At 33.7% G+C, this 27071-nt stretch overlaps 1 long non-coding RNA gene across 1 annotated transcript in view; it reads right to left on the reverse strand.

Annotated features, from left to right (window-relative positions):
- LOC119609287 overlaps positions 1-27071 on the reverse strand; it is a 121299-nt gene that overhangs the window by 65343 nt on the left and 28885 nt on the right. Inside the window, exon 2 of the long non-coding RNA XR_005231904.1 lies at positions 11697-11742. This is a non-coding gene — a long non-coding RNA (uncharacterized LOC119609287). The remainder of the gene's footprint in view (positions 1-11696; positions 11743-27071) is intronic.

Raw genomic sequence — 27071 nt, forward strand, 5'->3', positions numbered from 1 at the left:
TAAGTGAAATTAATCGTAAAGAACCATTCTTTCTATAACTATAATAATTGTTTGGAATTGTAAAATCGGGGAAGAAATTACTGAAGACATAGTTAGCAGTTCTTAGAGCCTTCTAAATCTGCAACTTTTTTAATTTCGCGAACTTCTTCAAAAATCTTTAATTTTTTAAGATTTACATAATGAGTTTATCATTGAAACTCCAGAAATATCTGACAGTGATTTAAATTTTATAATAACGAACATTATAGGAAGATGAACGAATAGTTATGTTAACATGATGGAATAACAACTTTTCATCATTATGCTTAAGGAAAAAAGAAATGACAGCAAATAACTAATGACTTGTCAAAGATGGCATTTCCTTCCTACCACCATCAATACTCCCACAATTTTGAAAAATTTTCATTAAAAGACTTAACAATTTAACCTTTTCTTTGCCATATCTTGATCAAGGACTAACATTTTAGCCAAACAATAGCAACAAAAATAACAATAAAAGGTTACATGAACACAACTAATGACCCACGGTCATAAAACAAACTCTAAAATGAATAATTTCCTTTTATGAACTCTAAGCACAAACTCCACAAAGCTGCAACAATAAGAAAATTACAGGCAACTTACAACAAAAAAACTAAAACTATTATCTAATAGACCGCCATATACTACATATAAAACTAAAATAATGATTATTACGCCATCGAAACCGAAACCAAATACATACAAAAAAAGTGAAACAAGCCAACAAACGAACCAACCACATGCAACAAACACCAACAACATTGTTTGATAATCACAAAGATTTTCTATGTGGCAAAATAGAGTTTAAGTGCAACTGAAAGTAAAACACAATTTATTGTGCACAAAACTTTAATGCAATAAATGCAACACAAACAAAAAACAACTGAAACGAACTATTTAAACACGACACGTAATACTTGCCACACACACACACTCACCAACACACAGGCAAACAAGTTTTCCAGAGTTTTCCGCCATGGCGTACAATCTCTTATGCACTCAGTAGACAGACAGACACACAATCAAAAGACAAGATCACTTATGAAATGGTATAAATTTCATCGGGCTGAGAGGAGTTGCAAATGCAATGTGTTTTTTTAACTTTAAGAAATAAAAAGAAAAGTCATTGATTATGTACTCAACGAAAAAGGGGGTCAGGGGGTAACTTAATATCCCCTCTCTTTTCCAGCTTTTTGTTGCAACTGCTTGCAATTTGTTTACATAATAATAAAACTTGGCATAACTCTCAATTTATCGTGCAGAAAAACTAGTTTTCCATTTCGTTTTTCTTTTATTTTAATATGAAACCCAAAAAAACAAACAATCATGATGATGATTATGATGATGAAAAAGAAAAACCTCAAGAAATATAAGTCAACTGTAGTGAAACGTTAGACTAGGGAAAAACTTGTAGTGGAAAACTTTTGGAAAATTTTAAAAAGGTTGCAAGGTATAGGGGAATTTTGGAGTGCCCTACTCTGAAGTTAACATTTTATTAAAGGAATAGTGCTGGATTGTCCTAATTAGAACATTATTTGCTCTTGGTGTCCATTTTATCTAGAGACTCTCTAAAAATACAGAACTTTCTAAATCAGAATTTTAACTAGTTATGACAGAGTCGCAAACATTTCACTTTGAGAACTCACGTTTTCAGACTCTTCTATATTCCTATCCAGTGCTCATGCTTTTAATTCAGTCATTGTCAAGTTATCTTGCCTGAATAGTATGTACATTACTTTTTCATTGCCATTTATTCCGGAGTGCCCGCTGATCAAAATCAAAAAATATATTGTCGAATTAATAGAGATAAGAGAGTAGAATTAACGGATTGTTCTAGAATGAAATTGTCATGCCGAAGGCGACCGACGAATGAATGTCGAAGTGCTTTACGTAAACACCTGCCTTGAAGGTGGCCTTTTTCAACCACTGGGTGAGCTTTCGCAACGACTCACCACCGTCCCATTGTGCTTCTTACACGCCGGTGTCAATTAACGTTTATGGAATTTTCGGTCCAGTATACGTGCATTTTGCTTGAGTGCTCGAGAAATATAATCTCTTGCCATAGTAGTCCCGTTGGGGAAGGACAGGTTTCATGAGCAAGCTCAATCTAACCCCTACAAAGGAAAACCTTATATGTCGCCCAACCACACTATTGAGTTGGCTCTGTTGATTTGGCAACAGCACCTAGGGGACGTAATTGGTAGTCCGAAACACGGATCATTTTTATTGACAAGACTTATTTCAGTGGCCACAAAGACCAACTGTGATAAGTTGAGAATGTTTTAGAGTAAACTCCAAGGAAAATCGATGACAAATTAAAGACAGGGCAGTGAAGACCTTGCACCACCTCACTCCGTTTTGCCAAACCTCAGTTCAGCACATGTCTTCCGTCACTCCAACCATCGCACCATCCGACAAACCTCGGATACAACTCAGAACCCCAACACCTCGTATACCCAATCTTTGCATTATCAGCTCAAATCCAACATTTTATTAATCCACAGTCATGCTATGTGGATCCCGAAGGAACCTCAACCAACTGACCAGCCAGGACATTGTCTTGCAGGCAACTAGCCACCAGTAGTACCAGATTATGTGGTGCTCTGGTTAGATCCCATGTCAAATCATACCAAGGACTAGCCGAGGTGTGAACATCACCAGTTTATAGTCCCGTCAGACTAGAGGTATAGACGGGAAAAGCTTAACTCCTATATATAGCCCACGTTTTTTAATTCAAACATCGTTTCTTTAAACGGTTTTGCTTGGTTATTCTTCTGGTCTGGGTAATACGGCCCCTCCTACTCTCTTTCTTTTATAGCATGTACATTAATCTTTTATTGACAATTATTCGCGAGTGTTCTCATATGATAAATTCCAACGAAAGGTGTTAATATATGCATTCACCCCCGTCCAATTAAAAGGTTTAAGCGAGTAGAATTAGCAGGTTGTTCCTGACTGAAATTGAGATGCCGAAGAATGCCAAATATTGTCGAATTAACAGGAATAAGCGAGCTGGTTGTTCTTAAAGGAAATTGTGAAGTCGAAGGGCATCATATATGATCAGCGAATAGGCGGGAACAAACTGAACTCAGGACGTACATCATTACCAGGTACATCACCATATGATTAGAGATAAAGGAGTAGACTAAACTTGTTCTTGGACGCTGAAAGTCATCGAACACAATCGACGAATATTTAGGCAGGAAAAACTGAACGGTCCATCATTAACAGGTACTTGCAGAGATTTCAAAATGTTCTCTATACATCGCCCATGCTTTTCAAATTTAGCCATCGTCTGGATTACTAGTCCAGTTCTTTTGCCTTTGTGACTAAACATATTAATCTTGGACGCCTAAATATATACCAACATGATCATCGAATAGGAAGGAAAAACGGAACTCAGACGGTCCATCATTACCAGATACTTGCAGAGATATCAAAATTCTCTCTAATCGGTGCTCCTATTCATCGCCCATGTTTTTAATTGGTTATCGTTTGTGGCATTTACATAACACTTTCAGTGCCACTTATTCCCATGTGACCTCATATGATCAATTCCAAAGAAAGATCGAAGTGTCCGAATTGACTCTCTGACTCTCTGAATTGACTCTCGATCGATATTATCGATGCGGTCTGTGAAGATCTGTATGAAAAGTAATATTTGTTAGAGAATCATCCGACACTTATTCCACAATGAAACATCAGCTTAATGTTAGAATGTTCGATCAGTTCAACAGATTCTTGAGTTTAAGTTGGCGAAAGTCTGAGTTATTGTACTCGGTATAGAACCGATGGCAATGATCCCAAAAGATTTAACGTTTCTCGGACGTTTGGATTTTTTCAATTCTTTGTTGTAAATTTGAAAAGTACGCAGCGTTTCGATAAACTTGGGATTCATTTAGTTGGGATTTGATGGCATATCCATGGTTAACTCTGATATTGGATTCTTTAATCATAACTTTTGGAAATGAGTTTGTTTTCTCAAAATAATTTCGTATAAAGCTAACTTTGAAAGTTGCTCTTCATTGACATTTCTTTGATCAGGAACTCAGTCGATTCATTATTCGTTTATGAGTTGTTTAGTAATTTAGATATGAGTTTGATCGCTTGCAATGATTTTTTATGGAGCAGATCTAGGAAATTGTAAACTTTATCCTCGTTTCAGCATCTTAACCCTTCCGTCAATTTTGATCAATAAAGCTAAGTACTCTACCGTTAAATCAACTCAAAAACTCTACTTTATTCTGTCTGAAATATGAAATTTTTGTGGCGGAATTGAAAGCCCAAGAAAAGACCTGTTTAGTGATAGTTTTCAGACTGTATCTGCGGTATGAAGGTTTGAGCGCTGAGGCTCTAACAAGAAAGAACTTTTGAGGTCTGAACAGTGACTTTACAAAATGCCGAATGTTGGTGATCGGTATAAAGGTTTGAGCATTGTGGTTCTAACAAGAAAGAACTTTTGGAACGTTGGTGATCGTAATTAAGGTCTGAGAACTATGGTTCTAAGAAGAAAGGATTTGTGGAACCTGAACGCTGACTTTACAAAATGTGAAACATAGGTGATCTCGAGTATTCTAAACATAGATCTTCAATCACAAGAAGAAATAGCATGTCAATAGTACAATAACAGTTTAGATTTCCATGGACTCTTAAAACTTCATTCACCATTCGACTTTAAAGCATAATGTCACAAACCCAACAACAAACCAATCAAACTACCCCAAAATGTCCCCCTTTACTAGTTGGCATATATAAAAACAAAATAAAACTGGAAAATTACATGCAGCAAAAATTGTAATTTCAAACAAGCGGCAACATTATTTTAGCATTAGCAACAGGCATGCAATTTCATTATAATAAAATACAAGTAACCGCAGCAAAAAACAACTTACAACAACGATTATTTAATCAGTGCAGTGGCGCATGTTTTGTGGCATGGTTTTTATTTTATTTCTCTCTTACGCTTCTCCTTCCTTCGTTATGTCTCATACAAGCCTGTCTTCAATAAGCTCAATGTAAGATGTAACAAACTGCAGCAATTGCAGCATTAAATCTAACAGCAACAATAAAAAAGTAGTAGCAATGTTTTTTTCTTCTTGAAGTTACGTTTGTTACAAAACAAAAAAAAAAAAGAAGAAAAAATTGGAAACCATGATCAGAAACAACTACTACAACGACTACTCCATGCAACGTCACGTATTTATCTTCTTGCTGTAAGAGGAGTTTTTAGTTTTTACTTTCAATGCATTTTATATTTCTTCTGGTTGTCGTTGCTCTTGTTGTTGTGTTGCATCTAATATCTTGTCTGGCATCTTGTGTTACTTTGCTGAATTTTTTAAAGTCAGTCGTAAGTAGATTTTTTTGCATTTAGTTATTTTGTGTAATAAAATAACGGTATGCTATAACGATTACATAATATTGTATTAGAAAATGATCATATGAGTGTTGACGTTTTACACTGGGAAAATTTTTAGTGTTGAATTGGTGGAATACTATGACCATAACTGTTTCTTTTGTGCAAAGACAACCCCTTAAGTTAACAATCATCTAACATACTCTAAGGAATATCAGATAGGTCGAGATCATCTCGTGGTGTTTTGCGGACTTCAACTGAGAAATTGTGGGATCAGGATAAAGGCCTACTACCCAACTAATCTAACTTGTTTGGTATCTTTTGCCAAAAAGAAACTCCGCACTCATCAAAGTTAGATTGTTCAATTCCAATCGTGACAATGAGGACTCGAAATTCCTTGGACTAAGACTTCCGCAATCATCGAAAGTTATATTGTTCAATCCCATCATGATATTGAGAACTTGAAATTCCTTGGACTATGACTTCAGAATCTCTTGACCAGAACTTACTTCTATATCTTTCCAAACAAAAAGTGAATGTAGAACTTAATGCTGATCTTTTAAAGACTTTGTCGGATCTCTTGGCCTTGGGGCAACCAAGTGACTACACCAATTGTTTAACTCCAAACGTACAAGAAACGAACTATCGATCGAGACATCATCGCATCTGTTAGATCTCTAGGTTTTAAAACGTTCAAGTGATTTTAGAACTTAATACTAATCTCTAGAGATTTTTACAGATCTTTTAGCTTTTGAGCATTTGAAGAAAACTAGTTGATGATGTTGATCGATTAAACTCTAGACAAGTTTCAACAAAAGCAAGATCGTCAAGTTTGAAACAAAAGCAAGATCGATCGACATCATCGCAGCTGTTAGATCTGGAGGGTGACTTTAGAACGTAGTACTTCAGAATCTCTAGAGACATCCTTAAATAAATCGGTGTTTATCGATAAACCTCAAGGCAAATGGTTTAACTCCTAAAGTCTAAGAAATCAAAGAGCGATCGTTATCAGGAGTCAGATTTTTTGGCTTAAGAGCGTCCGGGTGACTTTTGAACTTTTTTATATCGTTTGGCTATGAAGCGTTTACAAAAAGCGATGTTTATCAATCGAACTCAAGAAAAATCGTTAAATTCCAAACGTCCAAGAAGCGCAAGATATCATCAAGGTTCTAGGTTTTGGAGCCACCAAGTGACTTTTGAATGTAATACTAATCTTAAGAGACTTCGTTAAATCAGTCGATGTTTATCGATTAACCCCAAGGTTTAACTCAAGAGCGATATCAGGTGTCAGATTTCTAGGCTTTGGACTTTAGAACTTAATACTAATCTTTAGAGATTTTGTTAGATCTTTTGGCTTTGGAGAGTTTAAAAGTAAAGCGACTTATTATTGGCGCAGTGTTTCGCAGACTTCAATGGAACTTTTTCCACTGACTTTTAAGGAACAAAATTAAGACGAACGTTTAAGTATTTAAATTTAAGAATCGCTATACCTCCTAGAAACATTAGATTGTTCGAGATCAAGGCCATTGCCTTGTACATGAACTGGGATTTTTGCGGTATTAAACATGGGAGTCCATTAAACTGATTTAGGAGCTTATTTTTTGCATTCGTTTATCGTTTTCTGTTCTTCGGAACTCTTGAAAATTTCACAAGGTTTCGATAAATTACCAAAGAAGATTGGATCAGTGGAAAATATCACCGCTTTATGCAGTCGACTCCTTGTCATACACTTTAACTAGGGAAATATTTCATAGTGATTTAATATCATCTAAGGCAAAGACTTTCCTGATCTTTTTAAAATTCAACTACGGCATATGATTACTTACTTTACGATGGGACTGGGACAGACTTTCCCGAACATAAACTTGAGAATCTTTTCAACTTATCTTCGTTTGTGAAATGAAGAAGTCGCATCTATATATGGTTCAACTAAGACAAATGATTACTTGATCTACTTTGGAACTAGGACAGACTAAGTTATTTGCTTTGGAACATTTGGAAAAGGAATGGAAACTTTATCCAGCGACGTTTGGAGATCAAATTCAAGACGATCGTATTAGTATAACATCGAGAAATTCTCGTACGTCTACGAAGCTTTAGATCGTTAGGCATCATCTCAGTCGATTCCTTGCTGTCAACAAAAACACGGACTTTTGCAGACTTAAACGTGTAAGAAACTTTAGATCGTTAGGCATCATCTCCGTCGATTCCTTGCTGTAAACAATAACTCGGACTTTTGCGGACTTAAACTTGGGATACCAAGCAGATATATGTCAAGGATCTTCTCTAGGTTCGTCTAAGAAATCGAACTTTTGAAGTTAGTAAGGAAATGTCTACTTTTTGTACTGCTTTATGCGATTCAAGAACATAATAGCGGAGAGACGACTAGTAGCAATTCTAAATTACATTCTTTCCTCACAACATATTTTCCTCAGTGTCTTTAGTTAAATTTTCCATTCACTTTTTTATTTCATTTGTTTTATTTAGTTTTTTTTTCATCAAAGAAAACCACAACATCAACCCAACAACACACTTACAACTTTTTTCTTTTTGCACAATTGTGCAACATGTACAACAACGTTGGACTTCATCAAAAAGCAACGTAACAAGAAGGCAAGCTAGCAATTGATTGTGGCACATAAACAGCAACAACAAAAAATATATATAAAAAAGAAAAATAGAAAAAAAAATAAATAAAAAACAACTTCGATTTCATGACGATCATCAACGTTGAACGTGAAAAGCGGAAAAGTTTACTAGACAAGACAACTTAATACAGCAATACCGGCAGCAGCAACAACGACAACAACAGCAACAGCAGCAAGATAAAACTGTGCAACTAAAACCGCAAACTAATGACAACAACTGTTACAGCTTTAAAGTTTAAGCCAAATGGTGGGAAAGAGAGGCACAAAGAGAGGGACGTCCGACATATAAATAAAGTTACGATGGCGACCCACAAAACTTCAGCACTCAAAACTAAGACCATTTGTTAGATAAAGAAGAAGAAAGTAGTTTGCAAACAACTCTATATGTATGAAAAAATTTAATAAATTAAAAAGAAACTAAAAGTGAAATAGATATTTTCCAAACCATAAAGAAGAAGAAAATTAAATGCAACTACGGGTATTTGTTGCAACATTAGAGAGTTGAAACTGAGTTTTTTTATAGAAAATGAAAATTACGTAAGTAAATTGGAAAAATATCTGGTTTGCTAGCTTTTTTTCTTCTCTATTTTTTCGATCGAATACATTTCAGTTAAACAAGCCGGCTGGCTGATTGTCGAACAGTATAGCTATTTGGCTGACAGACCGACTGACTGACTGGCTGGTTGGCTGACAATCAACTAGCTAAATGAATGCACATTTTTTTGCATCCACAACTTTTTGTTGCAAGATGCAATTATAATATAATGCACGCTGTGTGAGTGTAAAACTATTGCACAATAGCTAGTTTAACGGTAAATTATGACTGCAACAGCAAAAAATACAGAGCTACAAAAATGACACAAACCAAAAAAATGAATGCTTTACTAATGTGGAGGTAGGATAATCTAGAGAGTTGCCAAGTGGCGGAAAAAGGTTTGAAAATTATTACTGATTCCATTATAGTATCTTTTATAGTCTGGTCTATAGTATAGTGTATAGTCTGGTCTATAGTTTAGTCTATAGTCTAGTCTATAGTCTAGTCTATAGTCTAGTCTATAGTCTAGTCTATAGTCTAGTCTATAGTCTAGTCTATAGTCTAGTCTATAGTCTAGTCTATAGTCTAGTCTATAGTCTAGTCTATAGTCTAGTCTATAGTCTAGTCTATAGTCTAGTCTATAGTCTAGTCTATAGTCTAGTCTATAGTCTAGTCTATAGTCTAGTCTATAGTCTAGTCTATAGTCTAGTCTATAGTCTAGTCTATAGTCTAGTCTATAGTCTAGTCTATAGTCTAGTCTATAGTCTAGTCTATAGTCTAGTCTATAGTCTAGTCTATAGTCTAGTCTATAGTCTAGTCTATAGTCTAGTCTATAGTCTAGTCTATAGTCTAGTCTATAGTCTAGTCTATAGTCTAGTCTATAGTCTAGTCTATAGTCTAGTCTATAGTCTAGTCTATAGTCTAGTCTATAGTCTAGTCTATAGTCTAGTCTATAGTCTAGTCTATAGTCTAGTCTATAGTCTAGTCTAATAGTCTAGTCTATAGTCTAGTCTATAGTCTAGTCTATAGTCTAGTCTATAGTCTAGTCTATAGTCTAGTCTATAGTCTAGTCTATAGTCTAGTCTATAGTCTAGTCTATAGTCTAGTCTATAGTCTAGTCTATAGTCTAGTCTATAGTCTAGTCTATAGTCTAGTCTATAGTCTAGTCTATAGTCTAGTCTATAGTCTAGTCTATAGTCTAGTCTATAGTCTAGTCTATAGTCTAGTCTATAGTCTAGTCTATAGTCTAGTCTATAGTCTAGTCTATAGTCTAGTCTATAGTCTAGTCATAGTCTAGTCTATAGTCTAGTCTATAGTCTAGTCTATAGTCTAGTCTATAGTCTAGTCTATAGTCTAGTCTATAGTCTAGTCTATAGTCTAGTCTATAGTCTAGTCTATAGTCTAGTCTATAGTCTAGTCTATAGTTTAGTCTATAGTCTAGTCTATAGTCTAGTCTATAGTCTAGTCTAGTCTATAGTCTATTCTATAGTCTATTCTATAATCTAGTCTATAGTCTAGTCTATAGTCTAGTCTATAGTCTAGTCTATAGTCTAGTCTATAGTCTAGTCTATAGTCTAATCTATAGTCTAGTCTATAGTCTAGTCTATAGTCTAGTCTATAGTCTATCTATAGTCTAGTCTATAGTCTAGTCTATAGTCTAGTCTATAGTCTAGTCTATAGTCTAGTCTTAGTCTAGTCTATAGCCTAGTCTATAGTCTAGTCTATAGTCTAGTCTATAGTCTAGTCTATAGTCTAGTCTATAGTCTAGTCTATAGTCTAGTCTATAGTCTAGTCTATAGTCTAGTCTATGGTCTAGTCTATAGTCTAGTCTATAGTCTAAACTATAGTCTAGTCTATAGTCTAGTCTATGGTCTAGTCTATAGTCTAGTCTATAGTCTAGTCTATAGTCTAGCCTATAGTCTAGTCTATAGTCTAGCCTATAGTCTAGTCTATAGTCTAGTCTATAGTCTAGTCTATTCTATAGTCTAGTCTATAGTCTAGTCTATAGTATAGTCTATAGTCTAGTCTATAGTCTAATCTATAGTCTAGTCTATAGTCTAGTCTATAGTCTAGTCTATAGTCTAGTCTAGTCTTGTCTATAGTCTTGTCTATAGTCTAGTCTAGTCTATGGTCTAGTCTATAGTCTAGTCTAATCTAATCTAATCTAATCTAATCTAATCTAATCTAATCTAATCTAATCTAATCTAATCTAATCTAATCTAATCTAATCTAATCTAATCTAATCTAATCTAATCTAATCTAATCTAATCTAATCTAATCTAATCTAATCTAATCTAATCTAATCTAATCTAATCTAATCTAGTCTAGTCTAGTCTATAGTCTAGTCTGTAGTCTAGTCTATAGTCTAGTCTATGGTCTAGTCTATAGTCTAGTCTATAGTCTAGTCTATGGTGTAGTCTATAGTCTAGTCTATAGTCTAGTCTATAGTCTAGTCTATAGTCTAGTCTATAGTCTAGTCTATAGTCTAGGCTATAGTCTAGTATATAGTCTAGTATATAGTCTAGTCTATAGTCTAGTCTATAGTCTAGTCTATAGTTTAGTCTATAGTTATTTCGGAGCAATAACATATGTGGCTATATCGAGATGTTTGAATCTATACTACCCAGAGTTCCAATGTTAATTGGACTTTTATTTAAATAAATATGTGGCAACTCTTTCCCCACGAAAATCGTAGCAAATATTTTAGCAACACTATATAGTAATATGTTGCAACTTGACGTTTGTAATGAAAACTCTAATGTATAGGCATGTCAGCACGATGAAAAAAAGTTCAGTATGTTATGTGTACAAAGTTTGTAAATGTATAAGATCCCCACAAGTATTTCTTACTCAAAAACCATCTAGTTTAGAGGTCTTGAACCCCGTTTAAAAACGTTAAGGATTACAATTATACACATCCATACATTATAACAAATGTTAAGCCTTTATAAACCATAGTTTTATGTAGAGTTTTTGAAACGATTAATTGCGGAAATGATTGCTTTGTAAAACTCTATGATCATTAGGATTAATGTAATGTATTATACCAGAGAGGAGTTTTATTGTATGTTTGAGGCATCAAACAGCAAAGTTGCAGAACAACTTAAAATTTTTAACGGAAAAACAAATAAAAACTTACCTAATGTTGAGGTATCCGTAGGTGTTGCATGAAGATTAGGGTTGAACTGTAATATAGAAAGTAAAAGGATGAAATTAAACCAATTGTAAATTAATTTTATTATAGAGAGATTTAATTGCAGGAAGGAAATGAATTTTAATATGTTTAACCTAATTAATGCATAACAATTAATGGCAAATGATTGATTTGAAAGTGAAAAAAGTCTATGGAAATGAAGCTTTATATGTTTAATGTATAGTTGGATGTTATAACAGGGAAACTTAATACGTTTACTTATGGTAATTAAAATTTAATGTTTAACATGGTTGCAGCAGCTATTTCCTTTATAAGTTTGGAACTAAAGGTCACTGGCCTTTGTGTTAAACACAGCATATACGTGGTATACATTTTAGTTCATTTTTAGTCTGGACTACAACTACAAAATAATCTATAACCAGGGTTTTGGTCTAGTATATATATATAGTCTGGACTACAGTCTATAGTCTGGACTATAATATAAACAATAATATGGAATATAGCCTAATCTCCAGTGTTGTCATTAGACTAATCTGTAATTTAGTCTATAGTCTAGCCCATAGCCTAGCCTATAGCCTAGCCTATAGCCTAGTCTATATTCTAGCCTATAGTCTAGTCTATAGTATAGTCTATAGTCTAGTCTATAGTCTAGTCTATAGTCTAGTCTATAGTCTAGTCTATAGTCTAGTCTATAGTCTAGTCTATCTAGTCTATAGTCTAGTCTATAGTCTAGTCTATAGTCTAGTCTATAGTCTAGTCTATAGTCTAGTCTATAGTCTAGTCTATAGTCTAGTCTATAGTCTAGTCTATAGTCTAGTCTAGTCTATGGTCTAGTCTATAGTCTAGTCTATAGTCTAGTCTATAGTCTTAGAGTCTATAGTCTAGTCTATAGTCTAGTCTATAGTCTAGTCTATAGTCTAGTCTATAGTCTAGTCTATAGTCTAGTCTATAGTCTAGTCTATAGTGTCTATAGTCTAGTCTATAGTCTAGTCTATAGTCTAGTCTATAGTCTAGTCTATAGTCTAGTCTATAGTAGTCTAGTCTAGTCTATAGTCTATAGTCTAGTCTATAGTCTAGTCTATAGTCTAGTCTATAGTCTAGTCTATAGTCTAGTCTATAGTCTAGTCTATAGTCTAGTCTATAGTCTAGTCTATAGTCTAGTCTATAGTCTAGTCTATAGTCAGTCTATAGTCTAGTCTATAGTCTAGTCTATAGTCTAGTCTATAGTCTCTCTATAGTCTAGTCTATAGTCTAGTCTATAGTCTAGTCTATAGTCTAGTCTATAGTCTAGTCTATAGTCTAGTCTATAGTCTAGTCTATAGTCTAGTCTATAGTCTAGTCTATAGTCTAGTCTATAGTCTAGTCTATAGTCTAGTCTATAGTCTAGTTCTATAGTCTAGTCTATAGTCTAGTCTTATCTAGTCTATTCTAGTCTATAGTCTAGTCTATAGTCTAGTCTATAGTCTAGTCTATAGTCTAGTCTATAGTCTAGTCTATAGTCTAGTCTATAGTCTAGTCTATAGTCTAGTCTATAGTCTAGTCTATAGTCTAGTCTATAGTCTAGTCTATAGTCTAGTCTATAGTCTAGTCTATAGTCTAGTCTATAGTCTAGTCTATAGTCTAGTCTATAGTCTAGTCTATAGTCTAGTCTATAGTCTAGTCTATAGTCTAGTCTATAGTCTAGTCTATAGTCTAGTCTATAGTCTAGTCTATAGTCTAGTCTATAGTCTAGTCTATAGTCTAGTCTATAGTCTAGTCTATAGTCTAGTCTATAGTCTAGTCTATAGTCTAGTCTATAGTCTAGTCTATAGTCTAGTCTATAGTCTAGTCTATAGTCTAGTCTATAGTCTAGTCTATAGTCTAGTCTATAGTCTAGTCTATAGTCTAGTCTAAAGTCTAGTCTATAGTCTAGTCTATAGTCTAGTCTATAGTCTAGTCTATAGTCTAGTCTATAGTCTAGTCTATAGTCTAGTCTATAGTCTAGTCTATAGTCTAGTCTATAGTCTAGCCAATAGTCTAGTCTATAGTCTATTCTATAGTCTAGTCTATAGTCTCTAGTCTATAGTCTAGTCTATAGTCTAGTCTATAGTCTAGTCTATAGTCTAGTCTATAGTCTAGTCTATAGTCTAGTCTATAGTCTAGTCTATAGTCTAGTCTATAGTCTAGTCTATAGTCTAGTCTATAGTAGTCTAGTCTATAGTCTAGTCTATAGTCTAGTCTATAGTCTAGTCTATAGTCTAGTCTATAGTCTAGTCTATAGTCTAGTCTATAGTCTAGTCTATAGTCTAGCTAGTCTATAGTCTAGTCTATAGTCTAGTCTATAGTCTAGTCTATAGTCTAGTCTATAGTCTAGTCTATAGTCTAGTCTATAGTCTAGTCTATAGTCTAGTCTATAGTCTAGTCTATAGTCTAGTCTATAGTCTAGTCTATAGTCTAGTCTATAGTCTAGTCTATAGTCTAGTCTATAGTCTAGTCTATAGTCTAGTCTATAGTCTAGTCTATAGTCTAGTCTATAGTCTAGTCTATAGTCTAGTCTATAGTCTAGTCTAGTCTAGTCTATAGTCTAGTCTATAGTCTAGTCTATAGTCTAGTCTAGTCTAGTCTATAGTCTAGTCTATAGTCTCGTCTATAGTCTAGTCTATAGTCTAGTCTATAGTCTAGTCTATAGTCTAGTCTATAGTCTAGTCTATAGTCTAGTCTATAGTCTAGTCTATAGTCTAGTCTATAGTCTAGTCTATAGTCTAGTCTATAGTCTAGTCTATAGTCTAGTCTATAGTCTAGTCTATAGTCTAGTCTATAGTCTAGTCTATAGTCTAGTCTATAGTCTAGTCTATAGTCTAGTCTATAGTCTAGTCTATAGTCTAGTCTATAGTCTAGTCCATAGTCTAGTCTATAGTCTAGTCTATAGTCTAGTCTATAGTCTAGTCTATAGTCCAGTCTATAGTCTAGTCTATAGTCTAGTCTATAGTCTAGACTATAATCTAGTCTATAGTCTAGTCTAAACTCTTGTCTATAGTCTAATCTATAGTCTAGTCTATAGTCTAGTCTATAGTCTAGTCTATAGTCTAGTCTATAGTCTAGTCTATAGTCTAGTCTATAGTCTAGTCTAGTCTAGTCTAGTCTAGTCTAGTCTAGTCTAGTCTAGTCTAGTCTAGTCTATAGTCTAGTCTATAGTCTAGTCTATAGTCTAGTCTATAGTTTAGTCTATAGTCTAGTCTATAGTCTAGTCTATAGTCTAGACTATAATCTAGTCTATAGTCTAGTCTAAACTCTTGTCTATAGTCTAATCTATAGTCTAGTCTACAGTGTAGTCTATAGTCTAGTCTATTATCTGCTCTTTACTCTATTTTATAGTTTAGTCTCTAGTCTAGTCTCTAGTCAAGTCTATAGTCTATTATATAATCTAGTCTGGATCTGGTGTACATTCTATCTTTTTATATATCTAATAGTTTAATAGAAGTCCTGCAGTAATAACTTCATTATAACCTCACATAATAACCAAAATTATCAATATAAATATCATCATCATGAATATAATATCACCAACATGAAAATAATAATAATTTTATTACCCAAATATTTCATTTCTTACATTTTTATTACCGCTATTCAAAATAAAAAGCTTCCTCAATTATCCATGGGGAATACAAACATAGAAAAGAAAATAGCAAAAAAGCTTTTTCATATAACAAAATATGTTGATGCAATAGCAAAAACAACAACAACAATAGAAATGCAATGCCCAACAACAATAAGCAGGCAGTAGAAAACAAAAATAAAATGCATTAAATTATTATCATGCAATTACCAATACAAAGAGACAAGTAAACTTTAACTTGGCCATGTAGATTGTAGATTTTCATTGTTGTTGTTGTTATTATTATTGCTAATGCTAATGGTTGCTGTTGTTATTATATGCACATATTTCTAACAGTAAACTTCACTCTTAATTTCATTAGCACACACACACAGACACATGCACAAACACACTTAAACCTTTACAATGAATGCATTTGATTATTTTTGTTATAAATCATAGAAGAAGAACAAGCTTTGTTATCTCTCTCAACAATAAAATGCATTCTCTTCTATCGATGTATGTTGTTTTTTCATTTGCTCTTTTTATGATTAAACGCTTTTGCTCTCAAATTTTCAGTTTAGTTTTCAATTGAAATGCTCTTTTGCATTTTTTTTTTCATTTTTTTTTATTAATTTTTCCTATTATTTAATATGAAAATATTAGAAATATTTGTTGTTATTGTAGATTTACCAATAGCCTCGTATGGTTTGTCTCAACAACGTAAACGGCTGATATAATAAAGTTATAGACAGGGCAACCGAAGTTGTGTAAAAGGAAAATAAAGGGTTTTGAAATTATACATTATTGTTTCTTAGACCAAATGTTTACATTTTTATATATTATCATTCAAAAAGCCTCAACTACGTACTATCACTTCTCATTAATTGAATACTTTAGCTTTTTCGGTTTTTTATCCCACTGTTCATCTTTTCATGCTAACATCTTATTACTTAAAGAGTTCTCTACAAACTTACCAAATTTTGTAAGAATTTATTAAGCCAATGGGGCGTATGATTAATATTAACTTTTTAAAAAATTTTAAAAGTTAACCTATAAATTTGGTATTTATAGAGGGAATTTTAAAATTCAAAAGCATTTTGAATGAGAACTATTTTGTCTTTACTGTAAACTATATAGAACTTTACCAACTATACAAATTGATTTCATAATCTACATATGGAAATGAATAATAGACTCGACTATAGTCCAGAATATGGACTTGACTATAGTCCAAAATATAGACTTGACTATAGTTCAGAATATTCCAGAATATAGTCTTGACTGTAGTCCTGAATATAATCTGGAATATAGTCTAGAATTTAGACTTGACTATAGTCCAGAACAATGACTTGATTATATTCCAGACTATAGACTTGATTATAGACTCGACTATAGTCCAGAATATGGACTTGACTATAGTCAAAAATATAGACATGACTATAGTTCAGAATAGTCCAGAATATAGTCTTGACTATAGTCTTGAATATAATCTGGAATATAGTCTAGAATTTAGACTTGACTATAGTCCAGAACAATGACTTGATTATATTCCAGACTATAGACTTGATTATATACTCGACTATAGTCCAGAATATGGACTTGACTATAGTCCAAAATATAGACTTGACTATAGTTCAGACAATAGACTTGAATATAGTTCAGACTATGGACTTGAATATAGTTCAGACTATGGACTTGACTATAGTTTAGACTATAGACTTGACTATAGTACATGGACCTGACTATAGTCCAGAATATAGACTTGACTATAGTCCAGAATAAAGACTTGAATATAGACTTGACTTGAATATAGTTCAGACTATGGAATTAACTATAGTCCAGACTATAAACGTGAATATAGTCTAAACTACAGACTTGACTATTGTTCAGACTTGACAATAGTCTAGACTATAGTCCAAGCCATAGACTTGCCTGTAGTTTAGGCTATAGACTTGACTATAGTCTTGACTATAGACTTGACTATAATGCAGACTATAGACGTGACTATAAACTTGACTATAGTGCAAACTATAGACGTGACTATAGACTTGACTATAATCCATACCTTAGACTTGCCTATAGTCCAGACTATAAACTTGACTATAGTCCAGACCATAGACTTGACTATAGTTCAGACTTTTGACATTTGACTATAGTACAGACTATAAACAAAGAATTTTCAAAAAAATTACTATAAATAGCTTTCCGAAAACCCTGCTTCTTAGAAGCAGAAAAACTTAATATTTTACACTGTCGTGTTATTGTACATTGAACATTCATCGTTAGCTTAACTAAGTTAAACTAATGCTGCTGCTGGCAACGAACGAGACAACATTGCTGTTATCTTGCATTTGTATTTGCTGAGAGCCAGCCAACTCAATACATATGGATGATGCATTAGTAGTAGTTCATATAATACACAGAGTGCATGTAGGCATGCACATGCATTTAGTAAGTTGCATGCTAGCAACAACAACAACAACAAACGACCTCCTAAAGGTCTTTGAACCCGAACTTTACATTTAAAACGAATGTCTAATAACAAAACGACGACGACAACAATAACAGCAGCAGCAACGATGACAAAAACTATTTCATATTTTTATACGAATAGTATGTACTCTTAAGCTTTAACATACTCTAGCACTCGTAACATATAAATCGTGTTATAAAATCGTTAACATTCGTTAAATATTTTAGCTCGTTTTTTTTTTGTGAGAGAGTTTTATATGCTGCTCTCTGTAGATATTTGAAAACTGCACTTTTGCCCGCTAAAGCAGTTTGGTTTTTTTCACTTTTTTTCTTTCGCTTTTATTTTCTTTTTTTTATAAGTATTTTTCTTCATAGATTTTGTTGCCCCTCTAAAGTCCCCTTATTCCTGAGTTGTGTCATCATGAAATGAAAAACTAGGTTAGTTTGGTCTTTCCGTCTTTTCTTGATATTGTTGTTGCTATTGTTTGTAATATTATGTTTTTTTTTTATTATTAAAGCAAGTGTTTGTAAGTTTGTGTAATGCTTTTCATTTGTTGTTGAGTTGTGTTGTCTGTCGGTTTGTTATGTTGTATTTCTGTATTATTGGTCTATGACTTTAACAAATGTTATTCTTGCTTTCTTATGTTATTTCTGTCCATTTGTTTGTATGTCTGCCTGTCTGTTTGTATGTCATTTTCGTTTTTCTTGGCTGGCTTCTTTGGCAACATTTTTGCATTCACTTTCAACTTGGTTACATGTTTGCATATATGCAATATAATCGGGAGAGAAGTAGGGATAAGAGTATGTGCAGATAATAGATATTTAGCGGTTGACAACACTTGATTAGCTAGATTTCGAAATGATGGATCTGTTCTCTAACTATGCTTCTTGTTCCCCAGAGCTTTATAGAGTACCTATTAGGAACCCATTGTATATATTCTGATCTTGTTTATACTTTATATAAGAAAGAGGACAGACAGGCGAATATTTTGTTATGGCTCAAAAATGTACATGGACCTGTTTCTAAGTTTCTCGAGAAATTGAAGAAATTTGAAACTAGAAAGAAGAAACTAATAGTCTGGAAACAATATAACTTTAATATGGTCCTTCGCACCGCTTTCACTATACATTGAAACCAATTCACTTAAAAGTTCTTATAATAAAGAACACAATTTTCCATTATCTAATTCTAAAGCAAATCAACTTTCTAGTCTTTTTCCCCCAATTTGTTTAAACATTCCTAAAAGCTTTAGTTTTAAGGCTCCCCAGCAGCTTTTACATCTAAATATTTAAATTTGACATGTCAAACGGTAAAGACACTATGTAAACTTTGCTGAAATCTGATTTTTTTTTTTTTTTTAATTTAGTCCTATTTTATTTAGTTCTTTTATTTTTCACTTTATGTTTTCATAATTCCAAGTGGCTTTTCTATTGGTCTGCCAACTTTTCTTTGTAAGCTTTGTGGGGTATTGACCTTTTTTGGTTAAATTTTAGTGGTGATAAGTTTTGCAGAAAAAAAGTAACTAAAGTTTTTCGGAAGCAGTGTAACATGACAAAGTAATGAATAATTAGGATTTGCGGCTTAGAGCTGAGTCGATATGATGCGTATATATTTTATTCCTTTGGAGGTTACGTTAAAAAGCTCAAGATTTTTTCATATAGAAAGAGCTTTTAACAAAGTTTTTTTATTGTCTAAACAATTGTAGCTTTGATAGAGAAACTTCCCGCCTGAAGGACCATCATCTCACAACTATAGTATGAGCAACCATCACCAATAAGTTATCGATAAAGGTGACCGCATCTATATAATCTTATGCATATTATTTACTTATGAAATTTGGCTAAATATTATAAAATTGCAATGAATTTAATCTGCACCGAGAGCATAAGGAGTGGACTCTATAAAGACCATATAACTGTTCACCAGTAAAGGCCCGCAAAGGTATTTATAATATAAAGACACCACAAATCCTTATAAGAGTGGAAATATAGTATAGGTTAGGTTGCTAGATCGTCCTCGCGATGTCATCTCTGGGGAGTACGTTGCTACCTTTGTGATACCTGAAATGAGAGACGTGGTTAGTGTATTAGTACACTTCGTCCTAATTACTCTGGGTTATGATCCAAACCAGTTTTTCGCATGACTAAAGAATATCAACATCTGATACTTAGATACGTTAAATCAAAAAAAAAAATATTGCTACCTAGGAGATTCAGTCTATGGTCTGCTAGGACCGTATGCTCGGTAAAACATAAGCCAGTTTGCATCCCCTTTTATGGTACTCTGAAGAACGCTACATTGGTCTGGGAGTAACGCCTAGACCATAGTTTGTTTTTGTGCCATCGGTGAAAACCTCATACGATCCGTCACGGAGGATTGATTCCATCACAGTTGGATCATGTTGACTCGTCACTGAATCGATGATTTGGCGATTACTTCCAGATAATTGAAAATGGTAGAGTAGCCTTATGTCACAAACTTATTATGTTGCATCTAAACCATGCTATCGTGAGAAAGAGAGCCTTTGATGGGATGGTGCGAAGGGCTCCCGGTCTAAACGTGGCATTTCTTCAACACTTTTGAGGTGTTTATCTTTTTGTAAGGATTTTCACCAAACAATCATCATAGAGTATAGGCTTATCTGTCATAGTTTCAAATCCAGGACTATCAGCCCTATCTTATTTAACCGTGGAAGAGTAAAAGTTGGTGCCTTATATTTCTTAGCGAAAAGGACAAGCTCCGTTTTCGATGGACTAGTTAAGTTACTTCAGTGCAGTTTCCATCATCTGTGGTATCCAGATATTTTCCTACCATAAATCCCATAGATCTTAGATCCATGTTCAGGCATTGAGACGTCGATTCAGTAATCTCTTGATGAAAGCTATAATTGGTTGGTTTATACCCAAACGATTTAGAGTCGTTATTATCGACTCCTTGTGTACGTTCTTGAAAGCTACCTAGATAGCAACATGCCTGTATGAAGGTCGATTTGATGTGTATTCTAAGATGTAGATCAATTATCCTTTGAGAAGAAAGGAGGATAGGCTGTCTGGTCTAAAACACTTTAACCTCGTTTGAAGGGTCCAAGGTTTGGGTATGTAATACCATTTAAGGCAGGCGTTATATAACCGTACTAGCCAAGGCATAAGATGGACAGCATTGTTTTGCAAATCCTCAGGTATTATTCCGACAGGACCTAGTGATTTGTAGGTTTCGAAGGTGGTTATCGCTTGATCATATCTTCATTACTGGATATTATAGTTTCAATTGAGAGATCCCATATCAGTCCCGTTTTCCGGGCATTGACAGACTGAAAAATGATTAGCCACTAAAACTTCTAAGGTTTCCTGGCTACTGGTCGTCCAAGTGCCACATGGTTTCTGATTGAAACTAGGGACAGAAGGAGTTGACGATAAGATCTTACGAAGATGACTAGTCTCAGAGGAACCTTCCATACCGCTACAAAAGAATCTGGTTTTTGAATCTATTTAAGGAGGTTCCTTTGCTTCGTTGAATAGTTTACGCAATTCTCTGCGAGATTTCGCAATGTCGGCAAACCACATTGGGAGCCAGCTTATGCCATTTTAAACGTATTATGGAAATAGAAGATCCCAAAATATTACTAACAGAAAATCAAACTTTCCGCTCTGATTCCTTAACTCTCCATACTTTCCTTTTCACTTTAGTGAAACTTTAAATTCGTTGACACCTAACTATAAACATACCACTTCCCTAGACTCTCTTATCTTCTTTTTCAAAATGCATCTATTTGATGTTTCCCTTTCATTTTCCATCACATTTGCTTACTTATGTCCGTACTTCCTGGCATCTGCCTATTTGCCACAATTTTTTTTTTTGCATTCTCTTTGATCTTTCTTTTTGCTTGGAATTTTTCTATAACATTCTAAATTTTTTCCCCAATAACATTCCTTTCACCTGTCCAACAAATGTTTGTTCTTTATACTTTCCTTTCAAGCCAAACACCTTTATTATACATAGGTGTCTGTCTGTCTTCACGTCCTTCCCCTTAGTATATCTCTCTAATAAGTTTTTGCATATTTTAGCCCTTTTTTATTTCAGTTCTAGCAGCAGAAATTAAAAGTGTTCATTATACTTATATTTTTTTCATTCTTAAGGCTTTTGTTGCAAACTTTCCTCTTCAAACCTAAACAAAAAAAAATATGTGGCATGCATTATGTATGCATTTGTCTATGCAACATTTGCTTTAGCTATTTGCTTGTCTGTCTTTCGTTTTGTATACCCAACACCATTTTTACATTATTATTAACGTCGTCGTCATGTATATTTAAATGTTTAAAATTCTATATGTAGATAATGTTGTTGTTGCTGTTGTTGGCTGCCAACAAAAATAGATTCTATTCTGTAGAGGGCATTATGCATGAAATAGCAAGCGCATTGAACGTCTCCATAGCACACTGCTCTTCCGACCTAATTTTTATTTTATAATTTTTTTCTACTTTTTTATTCTATTTGCCTTTTGTTTTTATTGTTGGCTGTTTGTTATTTTCTATTTTTTTATTTTTATTATGATGCATTTTTCTATGAAAGTGATTTTGTCGTGGTCCCTCTTGTTTGGCTGGTTGACTACTGGTTGGTTGGTTGCATTTTATACTTTTTTGTTTGTAAAAAAGCTGAACAGATTCTATTTTTTTCATAATGAGAGTTTTTACTTTCCTTCTTTTTGTGTAAAGTAAATAGGAAGTATGAATTATGTAATCATTTTAAATAATGGCAAATTGTTGTGAGGAATTTATAAAAAGTAATACAAAAAAATTTAAGAACGGGAAGAATTTTGCTTGAAAAATTTAAATTTCTCAAAAAGTTCTCTAACATAAACTAAAGTAAAACCCTGATTACGATGCACTAGTCTATATACTAGACTATAGACTAGGCTACACCAGACTAAAGTCTAAGCTATACCAGATTTAAGACTATACTATAAACGATACTATGGGATAGACCTCGGACCAGACAATAACTTACACTAACGGCCGGAACATAGATTAGACTACAGACTAGACAATATAGACTGGATTATTGTCTAGACTATCGACAATACTATAGATTAGACTATAAACTAGACTAAATAATGGACTACAAACTAGGCTATAGGCTAGACAGTAGACTATACTATATACTAGACTATAGACTAGACTATAGACTAGACTACTGACTAGACTATAGACTAAACTACTGACTAGACTATAGACTAGACTACTGACTAGACTATAGACTAGACTACTGACTAGACTATAGACTAGACTATAGACTAGACTATAGACTAGACTATAGACTAGACTATAGACTGGACTATAGATTAGATTATAGACTAGACTATAGACTAGACTATAGACTAGACTATAGACTGGACTATAGACTAGACTATAGACTAGACTATAGACAAGACTATAGACTAGACTATAGACTGGACTGTAGACTAGACTATAGAGTAGACTATAGACTAGACTATAGACTAGACTATAGACTAGACTATAGACTAGACTATAGACTAGACTATAGACTAGACTATAGACTAGACTATAGACTAGACTATAGACTAGACTATAGACTAGACTACACTAGACTAGACTAGACTAGACTAGACTAGACTAGACTAGACTATAGACTATAGACTATAGACTAGACTAGACTACACTAGACTAGACTAGACTAGACTATAGACTAGACTAGACTATAGACTAGACTATAGACTAGACTATAGACTAGACTATAGACTAGACTATAGACTAGACTATAGACTAGACTATAGACTAGACTATAGACTAGACTATAGACTAGACTATAGACTAGACTATAGACTAGACTATAGACTAGACTATAGACTAGACTATAGACTAGACTACAGACTACACTAGACTATAGACTAGACTGTAGACTAGACTATAGACTAGACTATAGACTAGACTATAGACTAGACTATAGACTAGACTATAGACTAGACTAAAGACTAGACTATAGACTAGACTATAGCCTAGACTATAGACTAGACTATAGACTAGACTATAGACTAGACTATAGACTAGACTATAGACTAGACTATAGACTAGACTATAGACTAGACTATAGACTAGACTATAGACTAGACTATAGACTAGACTATGGACTAGGACTATGCACTAGACTATAGACTAGACTATAGACTAGACTATAGACTAGACTATAACTAGACTATAGGACTAGAGACTATATACACTAGACTATAGACTAGACTATAGACTAGACTATAGACTAGACTATAGACTAGACTATAGACTAGACTATAGACTAGACTATAGGAATAGACTATAGACTAGACTATAGACTAGACTATAGACTAGCCTATAGACTAGACTATAGACTAGACTATAGACTAGACTATAGACTAGACTATAGACTAAACTATAGACTAGACTATAGACTAAACTATAGACTAGACTATAGACTAGACTATAGACTAGACTATAGTCTAGACTATAGACTAGACTATAGACTAGACTATAGACTAGACTATAGACTAGACTATAGACTAGACTATAGACTAGACTATAGACTAGGACTATAGACTAGACTATAGACTAGACTATAGACTAGACTATAGACTAGACTATAGACTAGACTATAGACTAGACTATAGACTAGACTATAGACTAGACTATAGACTAGACTATAGACTAGACTATACACTAGACTATAGACTAGACTATAGACTAGACTATAGACTAGACTATAGACTAGACTATAGACTAGACTATAGACTAGACTATAGACTAGACTATAGACTAGACTATAGACTAGACTATAGACTAGACTATAGACTAGACTATAGACTAGACTATAGACTAGACTATAGACTAGACTATAGACTAGACTATAGACTAGACTATAGACTAGACTATAGACTAGACTATAGACTAGACTATACACTAGACTATACACTAGACTATAGACTAGACTATAGACTAGACTATAGACTAGACTATAGACTAGACTATAGACTAGACTATAGACTAGACTATAGACTAGACTATAGACTAGACTATAGACTAGACTATAGACTAGACTATAGACTAGACTATAGACTAGACTATAGACTAGACTATAGACTAGACTATAGACTAGACTATAGACTAGACTATAGACTAGACTATAGACTAGACTATAGACTAGACTATAGACTAGACTATAGACTAGACTATAGACTAGACTATAGACTAGACTATAGACTAGACTATAGACTAGACTATAGACTAGACTATAGACTAGACTATAGACTAGACTATAGACTAGACTATAGACTAGACTATAGACTAGACTATAGACTAGACTATAGACTAGACTATAGACTAGACTATAGACTAGACTATAGACTAGACTATAGACTAGACTATAGACTAGACTATAGACTAGACTATAGACTAGACTATAGACTAGACTATAGACTAGACTATAGACTAGACTATAGACTAGACTATAGACTAGACTATAGACTAGACTATAGACTAGACTATAGACTAGACTATAGACTAGACTATAGACTAGACTATAGACTAGACTATAGACTAGACTATAGACTAGACTATAGACTAGACTATAGACTAGACTATAGACTAGACTACAGACTAGACTATAGACTAGACTATAGACTAGACTATAGACTAGACTATAGACTAGACTATAGACTAGACTATAGACTAGACTATAGACTAGACTACAGACTAGACTATAGACTAGACTATAGACTAGACTATAGACTAGACTATAGACTAGATTATAGACTAAACTATAGACTATAACCTACACTATTGACTAAACTATAGAAGATACTATTGGCTAGACGATAGACTATATGGTCCTGACTATAGATAACATAGGTAATATTCCTAACTCATAGAGTTCTGGAAGCCAATGTATACACAATTTTTTGAAACCGTTTCCAAAAACTTATAAAACCGCTACATTAACCACACACCTAACACTGTCTCTTTTATTTCTAAGAAATCAAATTCCATTCTAAAATTAATGCATTTTCATCGTCGTCGTCTAAATTATCAATATCATTTCAGTACTTTTGAATTCATTTCATAATCATCATATTTTTTTCCTAGGAAAAATCTTCCACATTGACTTTAAAAAACTACAACAATAAAAAAGCAAATTATTTTTCTTTAATTTGACATTAAAAATATAACGACGACTAAAACAACAACTGCAACAGCTATAAAAACAAACAGTAGCAGTCGCAGCATTTAACAGCCTGCCAGCAGCAGCATCATTTTTTTTTAGCAACGAAAAATTGTAATAAAAATACTACAGCTACTGTCTGTCAGCCGATCGTCAGACGGACGTATGAACATAACGACCAATCACATGTTTATTGTAAATTTCGGTGGGTGGAGAGGACGGGTGCATATTTAAACTTTTAACCTATATTTCGGGCAGAGCTCAATCCACACCACATGCGTTTATATTTACAATATAAACAAAATAAAATAAAAAATACTACTTATAACAACTACAGCGAACAAAATAATAATAATAACAAATGCGTGGCGGTGGTGCCCGCTGCTGAAACTGTTTTGTTAGTCTTACTAGCGGACTGAATGACTGTTTATTTTTAGTGTAGTTAAATGTAGAGAAAAAATATATGTTTTTTATCAGTTACTAGAAAAATAATAAAAGTTTTGATTGAAAAGCTCCCTACGTTCAAACTAGACTATAGTCCAGACTTTAATCAAGACTTTAATCAAGTCCAGGCTTTAGTTTAAGTTATAGTCAAGAGTTTAGTGTAGACTACACATACGTATATAGTCCACAGCCTCTATACTAGATTAGACTAGACTATAGTCAAAACTACAGACTTGCCAATACTCTAGGCTATTAACTCGACTATAGTTCAGACTGGAAATATGTAAATAGCATAGACTATATACCAGTCAATAGACTATGAAATAGACTATAGTCTAAACAATCGTCTAGACTCTAGACTATAACCGAGACTATGGACTAGATTATAGTCTACACTATTGACTAGACAATAATCCAGACTATAGACTAGACTATTGTCCAGACTGTGGACTAGTGACAGTCCACACTATAGACTAGACTTCGGAATAGGCCATAGTACTGACTATACATTAGACTATGGTCCAGACTATAGACCAGACTTTTAGACTATAGACTATACTCCACGCTATAGACCAGAATATAGTAAATATATATAGTAAATACTGTAGACTAGACTAAACTATAGTCGAGAGCATAGAATGAAGTCTAGACTATAGACTAG

This window comes from Lucilia sericata, unplaced genomic scaffold (genome assembly GCF_015586225.1).
Source record: "Lucilia sericata isolate MDLA Ls3-8-SP2 unplaced genomic scaffold, ASM1558622v1 Contig000957F_arrow, whole genome shotgun sequence".
Taxonomy (NCBI): Eukaryota; Metazoa; Arthropoda; class Insecta; order Diptera; family Calliphoridae; genus Lucilia; species Lucilia sericata.